Below are 17,737 nucleotides of genomic sequence, written 5' to 3'. Positions count from 1 at the left end.
CCCTTCTGGGTTCTGCTGACCTTCGGCTTCCTGCGTCCCATGGCTTTCTCTCTCTCTCTCTGTCTGAATTTCATTCTGCTTATAAAGGATCCCAGTAATAGGATTAAGACCATCCTGATTCAGTTGGGTCACACCTTAACTGAAGTAACCTCATCAAAAGTCCTACTATACTGCTCCCTTCGGCAGCATATATACTAAGTCCTACTTTACTGCTCGCTTCAGCAGCACATATACTAAAATTGGAATGATACAGAGAAGATTAGCATGGCCCCTGCACAAGGATGACATGTGAAGCGTTCCATAAAAGTCCTACTTTAATGTGTTCACACCCACAGGGATGGATTAAGTTTAAGAACAAGCTTTTCCTGGGGGTACATACAGCTCCATTCCATCACAGATACCTTATGCTTAGCACAGCATACTGACATCCCTGGACCACAGGCTCTATGGAAGAAGGAATGGTATGCATCTTTGCCTTTGACAGAAACAGTGCTAGGTACAAGTAAGGCTTTACACAGGCTTTCTGGATGCATTAACTATGTCTGGAGAAAAGGATACTACAGGACCAGCAGTGAGAAATGAAAATGAAATGAGGGACCCATCTCAGGAGTGGGGGGAAGAGGCAAATGGGGACTGTATTAGTCAGCCAAAGGGGTGCTGATGCAAAACACCAGAAATCTGCTGGGCATTATAAAGGGCATTTATTTGGGGTAGGAGCTTACAGTTACCAGGCCATAAAGCATAAGTTACTTCCCTCACCAAAGTCCTTTCCAAAGTATTGGAGCAAGATGACTGTCAATGTCTGTGAGGGTTCAGGCTTCCTGGGTTCCTCTGGGCTCAGCTCCTCTGTTTCCTCCACAAGGTTAGCTGTGGACTATCAGACAAATGGCTCTGTTTCTCTCCCTGGGGCTCCAGCTTCAGCATCAAACTCCATTGAAAGCCCACAACTCTGTCCTTTGCCATGTCTTTTATCTGTGAGTCCCCACTCACCAATGCTCTAAAAACATGGCCCAATCAAAGCTCTAATCGTAACTCAATCAGGTCCAGGTACAGATCAGGTTACAAACATAAGCCAATATCTATTTTTGGAATTCATATCCATATCAAACTGCTACAGGGACAGATTGTGAAATGCCTTGAATATCGTGCAAAGGAGGGGAAAGAACAGAAGCAAAGACTACGTGAGGATGAGTAGAGAGAAAACATTCGTAAGGTAGAAGTGCCGTGGAGTCCCTGAGCCCCAGCAAAAACGTCCTCTGGCTATTCTTTGGAACCAGCCCCAGAATTGGCTTATCCTAATTTGGTGGAATTTCCTCAAAGAAGAAGAAATGAAATCCTTGCTTGCCAAAAGCCATCTAAAATTCTCTTGCAGTGACAAGATAGCAGAGTCAAATGGAAGTGGCTACTATTTCATATCAGTAGTTTCTTCGTCAGTATGTAGCTTCAGTTACAGTTTGATCATATCTTGAAACAAATAAGAAACGTCTGGAGACGTGAAGAGACACACGAGCCACAGCGAGGCCAAGGCTCTAGAGCGCACCGGCAGGACAATGGGGCGGTCACTGCAGAGCTCCCTCTGACTGCCGTTTCCAGGTATTTTCACTGCCCCGGCTGACTCTGCGACGCTCCACTGAAGGCTGCCTTCACATGCTGGAGTCAGCATTACCTGCATGGTGGAGTGCCCGGGAATTTGCAATGCCCCAGGACCAGCCCCGAACCAGGTGCTGGAGGCCCCTGCATCCCTGAGCAGGACGGCTCTGCCGTGTGACCTGCCCTGGCCTCAGAGCCCCCTATCACCTCCTTCCCTGGCCAGTCCCATTTCGTCTTGGTATTCCCTGGGAACCCTGCTTATGATTCACCTGCCCACCAATCGTCATCTCAGGGCCTGTATCTGGGGAACCTGACCTATACCCAATGGAGTTCCTAAAATTCACTGAAACAAACCTGCTCAAAGAGATGAGGCCCGTTCATGCTTCCAACCTGACCATTCACGCACACTCTGTTTCTATGCAAAATCAGGGTCCTAAGAGACTCATTCAAGTCCTGACAGATTTTTAACTGAAAGGAGATGTTTAACTTTTCACATCCAAAAAGGAGCCCCCTGTCGCCACCCCCCATGAATTCAAAGCCTGGTGAGTGTTTGCCACATTCCGTTAGGAAGATAACCACACGCCTGGACCGAACGTGTCAGGGGAAGGCGGGCATGCGGCGCAATCCCAACTCGCAAAAGAACGTTGCAAACTTCCAGGCTGTGCTTGGAGGGAGAAAATCGTGCTTGGGGTGTGTCTATTTATATTCGAGAAAAGATAAAGCTGTAAAAGGTCAGTAATTCTAAATTTCTATTTCAGGTATTTATCAAAGGAAAACGTTTCAAACGTTAACGGGCGGAGGTGGGAGCTCTTCGGCTTCTGTAGATCAGCTTTGCCAAGTTTATAATGCTATGAGCATCTGCAATCCTTTAGACATTCTTTTGTGCGAGCTTTACTTTAGGTTTCGGTATTTTACATTATATTACATTAAAAGAAGTGAAACAGGTTAATTAGAGAGTTCAAAACAATGGTTTTAAATAAACAAGAGGGAAAAGTACAACTTTGTATTGTGGTCCCTCGAACGAGAAGCACGTGGAGATTTCTGAGTCTTTGATTCAAACCTTTAGGTTTGGCTTCAACACATGATTAAAATCATTTTTGAGTAGTGATCATTTTTTTTTCCAATCTGACATCAGCCCAATTCAAGAAAGATCACACTGAGGATTGAATCACGTACCCCGCAAAAGTTTAGTTTATATCTCAATCCACGTTCCTGTGATTGTGGACTGTTTATGAATAGGACCTCTGGAAGAGGTGGTGTGGCGAAACCGAATCAGGGTGGTCCTGTAACCGAATTTTGTCTAGGTTCTTGGCTAAACTGCAGGAAATGAATTTCAAGAGCACACTGGGTGAGTTAGGCCAGTAATTTATAAAGGGAGAGAGGAAAGAGAAATGGGAGAAAATAATAGAGCATGGGTCCCAGGTAGAGAGGAAGGTGCTGAAGAGTGATAAAGAGGGCTGATTTACAGACTACAATTCCCTGTTTTAGATTATAAATCTAAGGTTTTATTTGTCTGGCTATGATGGCAGAGGGAAAACGGTAAGAGCAGGGCGCAGAGGGCAGGAACAGGCACACGGGCTGGCAACGGGACAGGGCAAAGGCAAAGGAGGGCCAAAGGGCTTTGTGCTTGCTGTTTAAATCATTAGTGATTCCACCCCTTGCTAATGGCATGGGAGGAGCTCCAGCTGTTTGCTGTTCTGATTGATTAACCCACCCATCAATCCCCCAGGAAGGCCCAATGATAAGGCCCCTGGAGAATATCTCGGGCTTCTCCTGGCTTCCAGAGGAAGTCTTATTCCAAGTGGCAGAATCTCATGAGGGTGTCCCAGCAGCCATCTCGGGGGTACCAAATGACACGTGGACTTCTTGCCAGGTTCTAGATCCATCTATTGATGGATCTAGCCTGCTTCAGTCTTTTTTTTTAAAGATTTATTTTATTTCTCTCCCTCCCCCCACCCCTCAGTTGTCTGTTCTCTGTGTCTATTTGCTGTGTCTTCTTTGTCCGCTTCTGTTGTTGTCAGCGGCACAGGGATCTGTGTTTATTTTTGTTGCATCATCTTGCTGTGTCAGCTCTCCATGTGTGTGGCACCATTCCTGGGCAGGCTGCACTTTCTTTTGCACTGGGCAGCTCTCCTTATGGGGCGCACTCCTTGTGCGTGGGGCTCCCCTTTGCAGGGGACACCCCTGCGTGGCAGGGCACTCCTTGCACACATCAGCACTGCACAGGGGCCAGCTCCACACGGGTCAAGGAAGCCCGGCGTTTGAACCGCGGCCCTCCCATGTGGTAGACAGACGCCCTGACCACTGGGCCAAGTCCACTTCCCTGCTTCGGTCTTAATCCATGCGGCAGAGGCCTTATAAAAAGAGGAAATTCAGATGCAGTTGTTCAGAGGAAAGAAGTGTTAAGTCATGGAAACCAGAAGAGCAGACAGAAGGAGAGCTGGCCATGAGGTGGAGGTGCCTTACCAGCCAAACCAGCACCAGCACGCTGCCGACTTTGGAAGTATGGCTGTGCCGACACCATGAGTTTTGATTCTCACCTCCCAGCTGGGAGCCAATAAATTCCTGTTGTTAAGTCAACCAGTGGGTGGTATTTGTCTGCGGCTCTGGCAAAATAAGGCAGATGAGAAGCAGCACGTAATGAGCCCGACACCCCTCTCTATGGCAGAGCCAAGCCCTGCCCACCACCCAGGCCGCCATCAGCCATCAATCAGCCCTGGTCCTGGGGTCAGGGTGACTCAGCACCCAGTCGTACTTGGGCTGACTCACCCTGTCTGGTCCCCCGGTCCGTCTCTGGGCTTCTGCTGCTTCTGGGGCCAAAGGTTCTCCTTGAACTGAAGCCCAGACACCAGCTTCCCATCCAGCTCCTATGGGTCGGCTTCCCTGGAGAATGAATAATGCCGTGATGTATCGAGTGCCAACTTCCTGCTAGGTGCTGGGCTGGGGGCGTTAGGCTCATTTCTCCTCTCTCCAGGTGCCCCACAAGGTTGGCGTCCTCAACCCCTTTTTGCCTGTAACTCGGAAGTCACCTAAGCTCCCCACCCTCCGGTCATCTGTGACGTTTCCTTGGTCCACACCAAACCTGACACAGCCTTCAGCCCTGTCTCTGGTGATTGCAAAAGATCTCAACAAAAAATCTGTGAGTTTAGCAACTCTGTGGAAGACGGGAGGGTCAGGGAGAGGAGGCGGTGCTCACTGCCCAGCCTCCCACCCTGCCCTGGCTCGCCCTGGCTGTTCTGTGGGTCAACGTCTTCCCCAACGCAGGACATGAGAGCTTCCCTACAAAGCGCTCTCCTTGGGTGTCATTCTGGTAAAGGCACCTGCCCACATCCTCTTACATACAGGGGGGCCAACGAGGTAGAAAGAGGTTCAGGGTATGCTCAAGCTCACTCAGCTCATCAGAATCATCAAGTTGGCCTAAAGGCCCCCTTCCCAAATTCCTGTCTATCACGAGCCTATTCCTATCTCCTGGGGCAGGAAAAGTTGGCAAAAATTAAAGTGGGCTCTAGAAATCCATTTGTAGAGATTCCTGGGAAGCGAGTAAGCTCAGAAAATGTGACCAGAGTAAGGAATCCCCTGTCTGTCCCGTCACCTAGTTTCTTCCCAAAGACAGGTCCTCTCTCTCCTGCCTCCCCTTTCCTCGAGGGCTAAGAGTCTTGACCCCGATTTCATCCCAACCCCTGGAGCCAGTTACAGGCTGCAGGCCCCCTGGCCCCGCCCTCGCACGGCTCCCTCCGCTCGGCCCACCTGCCTGCTCTCTTGCACTCTTCGATGGGGACCGATTGCTCGTCCTGCCCGCAATCACCCTCACCCTATTCTCTGCCTGTGTTACTGGGCTTCCAACTGTCACCTGTAACTAGAGGCCACCCCTGGCCCCGGGACCAGCTCTGGTCCTGCTCTGTGCCCGCGGCAGGTGCCACGGGGCTTGCTGGGGCTCTCCATCCAATGCTAAGCCCCCTTACCGATTGTATCCCCCACCTGCAGAGAACAGCCAATCTCTCCTCTCTTCCTTTCTTGTCCTTCCTGTGAAGGCAAAGGATGTCTGCGATAACAAGAATGAGTCGATTCTCCACCACCCCTCATTCCGGGGGTGCTCCGGGGAGGGCCCCGTGGCCTACCAGTGTTCAATGGATGTCTGAGATTTCTACTTCCTTCTCCCTCCCTTGCTCCACATCAGATGAGGTGGCAGCTGCTCCAGGAAAGACTTTGGGCCAATCCATTTTCTCCCAGCACCCTCAGACTTTCCCATGCAAAGCTAAAAATTGCAGCTTATTCTGTACTTGAGCTGAAAGGCAGAGGCAGGCCCCCACGGCACAGGCCCGGCACCCGGAGGACGCAGAACCAGCGTGAAGGTGCGGGGAAGGGGCTTGAGGAAGGGGATGCCAGGAATTTAACCCCGGAAGAGGATGCACTGCTATGTCACAGGTATCAGCTCCAAATATCAGAGGAGGAGCTGGAATGCTCAGACAATCTGGCAACCGGTCGGGGCTTTCCGAAGGGCCTCACGAGGTCCGCCAACGCATGTGGCCCCAGACAGCTGGCGGAAGGGTAGAGTTCACTGCATAGGCAACTGGGGCCCCTGGGAGGCTCCCCCAAGCTCCGAGGGCTAAGGTCAAACTGAAGGTCACCCCTGGGGGGACCCAGCCTGTGCTGAGGGGCTGGGATAGATGCAACTCCATGGCACAAGCCAAATGATGCAACCTCTTCTGTTTCATTACTCATTTCTTTCTCTCCTCCTCCAGGAAGTCTTTCGGACTAAACCACCTCCCCCACCAGTGCCTCTTCCTTCTCCCAATCGCTGACTATCTGCACCCACCCCTGGGCCTTGGGACAGTCTCAGCATTCCTATTTGGAACTTTTACCTACTGCAGAATTATTGAGAGAGAGAGGATGTGTGTATCTTGGGCCGCGAGCTCTTGTGAGAGGTGGAAGAACACCATGGAGTGTTGAGAAAACGGAGGCAGGGAGGCCTGGCTCTGCACTCCGGCGATAGTGGGGGACTCTGGGTAAATGACTTAGCCTGAGACTCACCTCAAAACGTGGCCAGTGATCCTGGAGTGGAAAGAAATGGTCCCTTCCCAAATTCATGTCTATAGTAAAGCTATTCCTGTCTCCTAGGGCAGGAAGAGTTGGCAAAAATTAAAGAAGGCTCTAGAAATACATTTGTAGAGATTCCTGGGAAGTGAGTAAGCTCAGAAAATGAGTCCAGAGTAAGGACCTGGGTGATGATGGATAAACAGATGTTATTCCAACCATCTACCACTGATGGTTTCCTGTATCAGCCCATCCCTCTTTTCTTTATTAAGCCATGCCTTTTTAATCACCAGCTTAAAACAGAATTTCTTGATTAACCAAACCTTAATCACACTCTTACTGTACGTTATTTTAAGACAACATTTACAAGATAAACACACTAAATATTTCACAGTGAGTTATGCTGTTCTTGTTGATATAAGGCTTTGTAATATAGGACTTGTAATTGTTCTCAAAAATCCTAAAATTCTATTTCTATCCATCTGCACTAAATTATAAACTCCCCAAGAACAGGAGCCATTTTACCTAATTCTTCATATCTCTCCATCAACCCAATAAGTGCTTTCTACGTTCGATGGGTGCTTTGTAAATAACTAAAAATGTACAATTATTTACATGCGCGTATATCCAATTCTCTTACCTAATTTTGAGAGATCAAGTTTTCAAAAAGCAACAAAGATCAAAGTTTAGATTTTAAGGAAATTATGTCTCCAAAGAAGCCAAGAACTGGACTAAGATTATGCTAGTAAATGCATTTGATATTTTCTATTTGGTTTAGGAAGCAAACTCTGGGATAAGGAGCCTTAAAGAAGCAGAAGTTCCAAGCCAATTCACTTAGGGGAGCAAATTAGAAACTTTGTCACTGACTTCTCTGATTTATCATGACAACAGATTAACTGATGGACAACTTAGCAAGTAAAAATTGTAGAAGGTTCTTAAACTGGTTCCACATATCTGAGGAATCATATAGTCATATATTGTTTATAATCATATTATATATATTCTGTATAATTTAATATAATATTAATATATATAGCTTAATGTGCTTTGATGTACATTGAGTTGGTATAAAGAAGCTCAGTTAGGGTCGTATTAGAAAAACACTTAGCCTCCTAAAATTATCTTCTAAGAAGCTGGATGAAAAAAGGTTTTGAAAGTTTGAATGTGGATTAATTTATTTACTAAAAGTAAGGTTAGCTTATGTAGATTATGGTGAAACTTTCAAGGAAGATCATAATATTGGGAGTTTCATAGTGGTTTGTCCATCCTTCATTCTATTTTATTTTATTTTTTTTTAAAGATTTTATTTTTATTTATTTAATTCCCCCTTCCCCTCCCCCTCCCCTCCCCCCCTCCCCCCCCCCCCCTTCCCCGGCTGTCTGTTCTCTGTGTCTATTTGCTGCGTCTTGTTTCTTTGTCCGCTTCTGTTGTCATCAGCGGCACGGGAAGTTTGGGCGGCGCCCTTCCTGGGCAGGCTGCACTTTCTTTTGTGCTGGGCGGCTCTCCTTACGGGGCGCACTCCTTGCGCATGGGGCTCCCCTGCGGGGGACACCCCTGCGTGGCAGGGCACTCCTTGCGCACATCAGCACTGCGCATGGGCCAGCTCCGCACAGGTCAAGGAGGCCCGGGGTTTGAACCGCAGACCTCCCATGTGGTAGATGGACGCCCTAACCACTGGGCCAAGTCCGTTTCCCCATCCTTCATTTTAAATTGTGAGTTTAACTCACTGATAACTATGTTTTAAAACATCCTTGGGGGAAGGGAAATAAAGATATACTGAAGGACAAAAATAGATGATAGATAGTCAATAGATAACTAGATGATAGATGATATAGATAGACGATAGATATAGATATAGGTAGACATAGATAAAGATATAGACAAAGACATAGACAAATGGATGTAGATAGATAATAGACAGATGATATGCCTAGATATATAGATAGATGATGGATATAGATAGATGATAAATAATATATACACAGTTGCTATTTATAAACAGAGTCACGATTGGAGGATCTGAAGGAGCAAGCACTCAAGGAGAGTTTTGTGAGGTGTTCCAGAAAATCCTCCAATTACAGAGAAAATTGAGAAGCCCGTCTTATTTTTTTAAAGGTGTTCACCATGGTGCAAGAGTCCATCAGAAGTATGGAAAAAGACGAAGTGTATACTATGGAACCATATTTAGTGGTAATAGTCTGATGATGTTCTTTCAAAATCTGTTAACAAATATTCCACAACAGGGCAAGGTGCTGGTGGAAGGGTGATGTATGGGAATTCTGCACATTATTCATGATTGTTTTGTAAGCTCACAACTTCTTTAATAAAAATTTTTAAAAAGGCAATCAAATTTTCTCTTTAAATTATTTTCATTTTCAGTTATAAAATGTACAAAACAAAGTTAAAAAAAAAAGTCAAAAAAAAAACAAAAAACAAAACGAGCCCATGAGACCCTAATTCCTCAGGCTTAAACCCAGAAGATGCTTCTTTTAAGTAAGTTTAGATAAGGAAATGGCATGTCTGTACCTCACCGGCTCATGCCCCGTATCTGGTCAGCCTCTTCAAAAGACTTAATGGTCAAAAGTGACTAACTGACCTGGAGGCAGAGGAGGGGTCCTTCTTTCCCTCTGCCCCATGCTGCTTCTGCTCCATCTGAAGTGGCTCCTGTCTCCTCTGAATCCCGTGGCTCTTTATTTGAGCATCTCTCGTGGCACATAATATTGAATTACAGCTCATGGTGCCCATGTTCTCTGCAGTAGTCAGAATAAAGGCCCCCAAAGATGCCCACTTCCTAATCCCAGAACCTGGGAACATGCTACCTTCCATGGCAAAAGAGACTTGAAGAGTTGAAGAAGGTCAAGGGGACACTACACGGAATCATCTGGGTGGGCCCAGTCTAACCCCATGTGTCCTCCGAGAAAGGACCTTTCCTGGCTGTGGTCAGTGGGACCTGAGGCTACAGAAGAAGGGTCAGAGAGATGCAGCGTTGCTGCCTGTGAAGCTGGAAGGAACGTGGGTGGCCTCTAAAAGCTGGAAAAGCCAAGGAAACAGAATCTCTTCCAGAGTCCCCAGAAAGAAACACAGCCCTGCTGACACCTTGATTTTAGCCTGGTGAGGGCTAGGTTGGACTTCTGACCTCCATGCTGTAAGCCAAAACATTTGTGTTGTTTTAAGCCACTACGAATGTGGTATTCTGTTATAGCAACAGTAAGAAACCAACACCATCTCCCAAGGGACTGTAAGCTCTGTGATAGCCTATTTCTCTTTCCTCACAGTAGTCACACCTGTGCCTGATACATGGTAGGCAATCAATAACTGTCTGTTGGGAGAATGAATGAATAACTGAACAAATTAAGTATACATGTACACAGAGTTAATGACCAAGGGACGGCACAGGACAGAAGACCTGGCAATCACCTTGAGATCACAGTCGGGAAATGAGCCCTGAGCCCTCGGGTGGGAAGGTCTCACATTACCACGAGTGGCCGCTTTTTGCTGAGTGAGCCACCCCTTTTATCATGTAGGAGAAAGAGATACACAAAGGCAAGAAAGCCCCGGAGAATTATAAGTCCATACGTAAGTAAGCATTACAATGAAGAAAACAGCTTCAGGAAAGCAGGATGAAGAGGTACTGATGCTGGGAAGCATTACGTGATGAATTTGTGGACTTGATCTGGACTTGGAAGGATGGCCAGAATGTGGATGGATGGGGAAGGAGTAGGAGCACTGCAGGAGGGGAGCAGAGAACGAGACACGCCGACTGGGAGGGATCCACTTTGCCAGAGTAGCCACAAGGACCTTCCCACCCACCGCTTCACATCATCAGCCACCCTGTAAAATTGTAGAGGGGGCGTTTTCAGCCTTTGGTTTTCTCCACTGCTCAAGCAAATCCTGGGCAATGGATTGGCTTAAACAATGGGAATGTATTCACTCACAGATTTGAGGCTAGTAAAAAATCCAAATCAAGGCATCATCAAGGCAATATTTTCTCCCCAAAGAATGTGGCATCCTGGGGCCGGCTGCCTTGGTCCTGGCTCCTCTGTCACATGGCAAGCCATGTGGCAGTGTTTCCTGGGCTCTCCCTTCTCTTCCAAATTCCGTTTCAGCTTCTTGCTGCCTGGTCTGAATTCCATTCTCTTACAAAGGACTCCAGCGTTAGGATTATATCCCATCCTGAATGAGGTGGGTCATGCCTTAAAATGAGAACTGGACTATAAGAGGTGTCTTCTCTTATAGATCTTCATAGACATTTTTTTTTCTTAAGGAGAACGAAGATTAAAAGATTTTTTTGCTCGAGAGAAGATATTGGTACCACCTTTGCAGAAGGTAAACTGATGATATGAATCAAGATCTTTAAAATGATCAAGCCCTTTGAGTTAGTGATTCCATTTCTGGGCCTATATTCTAAGGCCGTGTTTCTCAATCTTTTCTTCTTTATTAATGCCCCTTTATTAAGGAGACTTTTTATATAATTTTATTCTTATTTTTCCCTCCATGAAATTTTATATACTAAAAACTTGTTTTACTGTATTTATCTCTATGTCTGTGCTTTATACTTAAAAAGAGTTAATATTCTGCTACCCCTCCAAGAACTAACTTCAGCCCCCTTGGGGGCAATTATCACCCCTGTTGAGAATTCATGTTCCAAGGAAAGAGTTTTATGTACAAAGATATTCAAATGCATATATCTACTAATTTGAGTAAGCATTTTAAATGTCATTTAACAAATTAAAAACCCACCATTTAGAAATTTTAAAAATGTTTTTGTAAATAACTCATCAAAAACTGAAATCTAAATTAAGAACACACAAAATCCAGAAAATACTGTTAACATTAGTAAAAATACACCATTGCCCAAGCAGACCTTTTCCCAGAGGAAAAATCAATGCCTTAAGCATTTATATTACTAAATTACAAAGAATAAAACAAATATCTAAGTGTTAAACTCAAAAAAATTAGAAAAAAGGGCAATAATAACCATAAAGTTTTCAAGTTTCTAATAATTTTTAACTGCTTTTATATCAATAGGAACTAAAAGACAGTAAAATTTTGTTTATTATATGATCAAAACTTTATAAAACAAACAAAAGAATGCTATCAATGGATGAAAGTCTGAAAAAAATTATCATTATAGCAGTGCCTCTGAAAGATTCATTTATGTGCAGTTTTGTCTTCCTTGTTCTTTTCCATATTTTCCAGCTTTTTTAATAAAGAGCTTATATTACTTTTCAAAAGCAAATCAGGGGAGCATACGTGGCTTAAGCAATTGAGCGCCTGCTTCCCATATGGGAGGTCCTGGGTTCAGTTCCCAGTGTCTCCTAAAAACAGAAACAACAATAAACAAACAAATGAAAAACCAACTCAGGGGAGCCACCTCAGTGGCTAAGTGCTGACTTCCCACATATGAGGTCTTAAAATTAAAAAAGGCAAATCAGTTGATGTTTTAAAGGTAAGCTTATCCCCTCTCACAACCTGGCTGAGTTGTGGAGGTCTTCAAGTCAGTTCTCCCAAAATGCCACGTAACAAGCATCTCATCCACGTTCTCTGCCACCAGTTCCTCACAACTGTTATAAGACACCTCTTTCCTTTTCCAGCCACCAAACAGATGTCATACCACAGAGTGGTGATGGAGACTGGGGGGCTGTGAACAGGTGAGTTGCCACTGGTGGAAGCAAATTCCTGGCACTTCAAGTAACTTCCTTACACGCCCCAGAAGGAAACTCAGGGGCCAGGAGTTCCAGGGCAACTCTGTGGCTCCAATGCATAGGCCTCGTATCAGGGCCCCCCAGAGCAAGGCACCCAGGCCATCAGGCTGTGAGTGCTCTTCTCTCCCAGGTACAGGGGCAGTGTGAGGGCACTCGCAGGTGAGCAGACTCCACCGAGGCAAAAGTGCTCGCCTCTAATTAGAAACATCTCATTTGCTGCAAAGCCCAGGTGGTGTTGACCCTGGAAGGCCAAGGCTTTCAAATATTATTTAGAGAAGCAGATGTGGCTCAAGGATTAGCCACATATGGGAGGTCCAGGGTTCAATTCCCAGGAACTCCTGGTGAAGGTGAGCTGGCCCGCATGGCGAGCTGGCCTACGTGGAGTGCTGGCCCGTGTGGAGAGCTGGCCTGCGTGGCGAGCTCGTGCAAAAAGATGACGCAACAAAAAGAGACACAGAGGAGGGATGCAGCAGACCAAGGAGCTGAGGTGGCACAAGAGATTGAGCATATCTCTCCTACTCCGGAATGTCCCAGGATCCGTTCCCAGTGCCACCTAAAGAAGACACGCAGACACAGAAGAATGCACAGCAAATGGACACAGAGAGCAGACAATGACAGGGGGAAAGGGGGATAAATAAATAATCTTTTTTAAAATGTATCTATTATTTAATACCACTGGGGCATTTCCCATCCAGGGTCAGGTGCCCAGGACCCTCAGAGGGCTCCATGGAGCCCTGGCCTTCTGCCTGGGGCTCTGGCTTGAGGACAGGTGAGGCCAAGCTCGTCTCTGGACCAAGTGCACAGCCTGGCTCTGGACGGAGTTCCCCGTCTCCAGCTGGGTATAACGGAAACTTTCCACCTACTCAGCAGGCCCCAAGGAGAAGTCTCCCTCTCCCAACCCCTGCTCACCATCCACACTCCTGAGCTCTGCACTGGGAACCCCTGCGAGTTCCTCAGTGCTCTCTCCACCTCCAGACCCAGCCCGCTTCAAATTGCCCACCGCCATCAGGTCATTTCCCTTCTTCATTGTCCCCACTGTATACCAAGCCAAGACCACACTTAGGACAGAGCAGCGGTTCTCCATCGTCCTGCTGGTGCCACAGGCGCTGGGGCCACCCTTGCGCATGCCCCAGCCTTCCCAAACCCTCCCCCACCTCCTCTGTAGGGGCTGCCCTGACTCTCAATTCCTCGCCTTTTGTCCTTCTGTCTGAGCCCCGGGGCCAGGTTCTCCAGGAAGTGTTTGCTGACAACGCCCTGCAGCCCGAGTTGGCCCCCTGCCCCCCGGAGGCCCACATTTCCCCTCTCAGGGCATTCATGAGCCTGAGCTGGAACTGCCGCTGCCTCTGCAGACTGCAAGCCCTTGATGGTCAGGGCCCTTACCCTGTCTTGTCATAGTGTCCCCAGTCTTGATGGTGTCCCTGGCGCTTATTAGGTTACCAGTTGGAGCTTCCAGAATGCATTAGTAACTCAGTGCTGCTACAAGGGCAAATCCCACCATCCCAGTAGAAAGTCAGGGAAACTCCTTCCCCAACCATCGCTCCTCTCTTTTCCATTCACATTACATTACACATTACACATTACATTCTTTTCTTTTTTCACACTTTATTAAAGTTAATAGATCACAAAGAATGTTACATTAAAAAACATTTAAAAAATAAGAGGTTCCAGTAAACCCCCACCCCCCACCCCACTCCTCCCACACTAACAATCTCCCCCATCACTTTGGCACACTCATCACACTCGGTGAACACATTTTGGAGCACTGCTGCACCACATGGGTAACAGTTTACCCTGTAGGTCACACTCTCCCCCAGTACCTTCAGTGGGTTATGGCAGGATATATAATGTCCAGCATCTGACTGCTGACTATAGGCCTTTCATTCTCTGAATACCCAGCTAACATTAAACAAGACAGACGTGGGGGCAATGAATAAGCAAACAAATAAAGTATAATATAAAATTACAAAGAAGCCAAAGGCAGGGGGCACAACACCTTTAAAGCATGCTGATGAAATCTCACGGTGCTGAACTGCATTCCCATCTAATTATCTAAATAGACAGGCATGCATCTGAGCACTGAACCTTCTTCTGGATGTACCCTCCTGGGTCTCCTCTCTCTCTCTCTCTCTCTCTCTCTGTATCTGGTCTATCCCAAAGTCTGCCTGGTCCAATACTTTTGCATTGGCATCACCCAGAATTGCTCTCATCTGGGTCCTGGCCAGCTCCAAGGGTGTCCTTGAACCCACTCTACAGGACATGTGTCAGCAACTTTTCTCTTGCTTCCCAGCCCAAAATGTCATACATTCATTCATTCACTCATCACCTAATCAAGCATTTATTAATGATTAGCACTGTGTGCTAAACAGGGGGTGCCAGGCGTCTAGAGACAAGAGGCCCCTGTCCTCAAGATGCAGTAGGGTGGTGAGCATGGGTGTAAACCCTGAGAGGAGGGCACAGGCAGCTACAGCAGAGGTAAGTATTTCCTTTCTGTCCAGATGAAAACTTGTGATCTCTATCCTGTTACAGAACAAACTGGATGAGGGTCTGTTTCCTAGCTAGCAAATCTGAGTTCATGTGCTTCTAACAGTGAAAGCCGTTTTCCCTCCCAGGAAATTGGAGGGCCTCTTGTCACCATTGTTTATGGAAGTAGGTGGGAAAAACAAAAAGTTGTCCTCTAGGGCTTATGTGTTATGATAAAAGTCTATACAAGGTTTGGTTGGGCCAAAGAAGGGAGAGGTCAACAGGAGAAGGGTATGAGGGGGAGGCGGGGCAGGTCATTCTAAAGAGGTCGCGTTTGAGTGACATCTTCAATGAGGCTTAGGGCTTGGCCACGCTGACAAGGAGAAGGTGGAGAAGAGCTTTCTGGGCATCGAGAAAGCCAGGAGCAAAGGCTTGGAGGCATGAAATTAAAAGGACTCCAGTTAATTATCTACTGCTGCCTAACAAATGACCACAAATGTAGGGGCTTAAAATTTATCACCCCAAGATGGGGGATAGCAATCCAAGCACAGCTGAGCTGGGTCCTTTCCTTCAGGGTTGCTCACAAGTCTACACTCAAGGCGTGGGTCAGGACTGAGGTCTCCTCCGAAGACTCAAGAGGAGGATCCGTTTCCAAGCAGAGTTCAGTTCCTCAAGGCCCTAGCTGGCCTTTGGTCCCAGGCTGCCCTTGGTTTTGTGTCACGTGGCTCTGTCCAATGTGGCCTCGTGTTTCATCAAAGTATGCAAGCTGACTGCCATGCAAGATTGTTTTGTGAGCTCACAATTTCCCTAATAAAAAATTAAAAATACAGAAAATATAAAAAGGAAAAAAAAAGAAAAACCCAATTAACTAATTAATTCAACACATTTTACTTGGAAAAAAAAAAAGTAGGGCTGGGGAAGGACTGCTAAGGGGTGTGGAGCTTTCCTTTTCAAAGCAATGAAATTGTTCTAAAAATTTTGCGGTGATGAAGGCACAACATTGTGATTATACTAAAAGCTATTGATGATACACTTTGGATAGATCATATGGTATATGAACATATCTCAACAAAACTGCTTGATAAATAAATAAGTAATTGTGCAAGAACAGCCAGAAATAGCAGCTATGTACAGCAGGGGAAGCATAGAGAGATGGAGGGGTTAAGAATTTTCTTGTTAGTTAATTTGGGTTTTTTTTGTCTTTTTGTTTTTGTTTTAAATATGGAATGCTTCACGAATTTTGCGTATCATCCTTCACAGGGGCCATGCTAATCATCTCTGTATCGTTCCAGTTTTAGCATATGTGCTGCCAAAGCAAGCACTGTTTTTTGTTTATTATTATAATTTTTGAAATAATGAAATGCTTTAATGATGATTGAGGTGATGAATACACAACTGTTTGATTATACCAAATGTCATTGATTGTACGCATTGGATGAATTGCATGCTTTATTAATATGTATCAATAAAATTGACTTGCTTAAAAAAAACTAGACTAAAAAAAAAACAGTATGCAAGCTGAGAAGACACTGGAGAGTCTGGCAACAAGACACAAGTTACAATCTCTTGTAACCTAATCACCAAAGTATATTCTATCTATCACCTTTGTCATACTCTATTACTAGAAGCAAATTGCTAGCTCAGCCTCAAGGGGAGGGGACTGATTATACAAGGGTGTGACTTCCAGGAGGTGGGGATCATTGGGTACATCTTGAAGTCTGCCTGGGACAGTCCATTTGGGGAACTGCAGGAATCTGGACTCTTCTCCCATGGGGGCCAGTGAGGGGTTGTGGTGCAGCAGGACAGGAGAGTGGAGGCAGTTGATCCAGATCAGGACAGGCTCCAGAAAGGACACCAAAGGACTAGGGTGTCCTGTAGAAGCTGGGAGCCCCTTCTCTCTTTTAACCTTTTTGTTTTGTTTCTCAAAATCATTTCAGCTTCTTTAGTTTCCTGAGTACCCACCTTCCACTTACACACCCCACACCATCAGTTCCCTCGCCCTGTTCCCATGATTTTATCCTCCAACAGTTGGTACTGACACACCCACCACTCAGCCTTTAATGATGCAACTGAAATCAATTAACTCCCCTCATCCTAAACAGGCAATATCCCCCAATCCATCCGTTAGACTTGGGTGCGTGGGGGTGGGAGGTTGTTTGGGGCTCTCCATGAGAAAAAAAAAACGCAGAAGGGATAAGGGGAGAAAAGGGAGGGGTGAGGCCCGGGCTGAAACGCCTCTTTGGGAGACCTGTCCTTCCCACCAGGCTTGGAGCTGCTCCTTAGTTGTGCTGCCACCAGGCCCCAGTAATTCCAAATCCGTCATCAGCTCCACTGTTTACAGAGAGACCCCGGGAAAGCCAAAACTTTCCAAACCATAACCAACTTTCCCTCAGGAAATGGCCTAATTTCATGATTCTTCGTGGCTGGGAACATTGGCTGATTGAGGTTGTCACAATGATTACACAAAGACTGTTAGTTGTTTTCGTTCAGGTTGAAAAATGCCCCCAGTTCTGGCTTCTAGAAAATTTTGCTAGCTTCTTTACCTTGACCACTTTTGCTACATGTGCAAGAGTGTGTTCTTGCCAGAGCTCATTTCTCTGCGTTTAAGAAAGCATTTTATGGGCTACTTCTCTGGCGTCAAGCCCATGGCCCATCATCCCTTCATCTGCTATCCCATCTGCATGCGCAGAACCGGTAGTTAGTAAGCATTACTCTTCCAAATATTGCTAGCCGCATCCAAAATATAACACTCCGAGGTGTCATTTGGGAGCCCTGGGGATTCCTTTTCCATGAGCCTTAGATCCCTTTGGCTTTGATCCTCCTACTCAATAGTAATCTCCTGGGAAAAGGAATAAAAGCTGAGATCTACTCGAAGATTTTGATGATTTGCACTCAAGTACTTTGCACTATCACACTCACCAGTTCCTGCGCATCCGTTTGGAGGATGG

The 17,737-nt window shown here is 46.2% G+C and overlaps 2 non-coding genes across 2 annotated transcripts; one reads left to right on the top strand and one right to left on the bottom strand.

Annotated features, from left to right (window-relative positions):
• Positions 1–209: 209 nt before the first annotated feature.
• Positions 210–317, top strand: LOC111765747 (U6 spliceosomal RNA). Its single transcript, XR_002797999.1, has one exon. It is a non-coding gene; the product is annotated as a U6 spliceosomal RNA (small nuclear RNA).
• Positions 318–16,004: 15,687 nt separating this feature from the next.
• Positions 16,005–16,111, bottom strand: LOC111765746 (U6 spliceosomal RNA). The gene has a single exon (XR_002797998.1). It is a non-coding gene; the product is annotated as a U6 spliceosomal RNA (small nuclear RNA).
• Positions 16,112–17,737: the final 1,626 nt, after the last annotated feature.

The sequence above is a fragment of the Dasypus novemcinctus genome, chromosome 16 (assembly GCF_030445035.2).
Source record: "Dasypus novemcinctus isolate mDasNov1 chromosome 16, mDasNov1.1.hap2, whole genome shotgun sequence".
NCBI lineage: Eukaryota > Metazoa > Chordata > Mammalia > Cingulata > Dasypodidae > Dasypus > Dasypus novemcinctus.
Note: the sequence above shows the minus strand (reverse complement) of the source record. Positions and strands in the feature narration are given on the sequence as shown.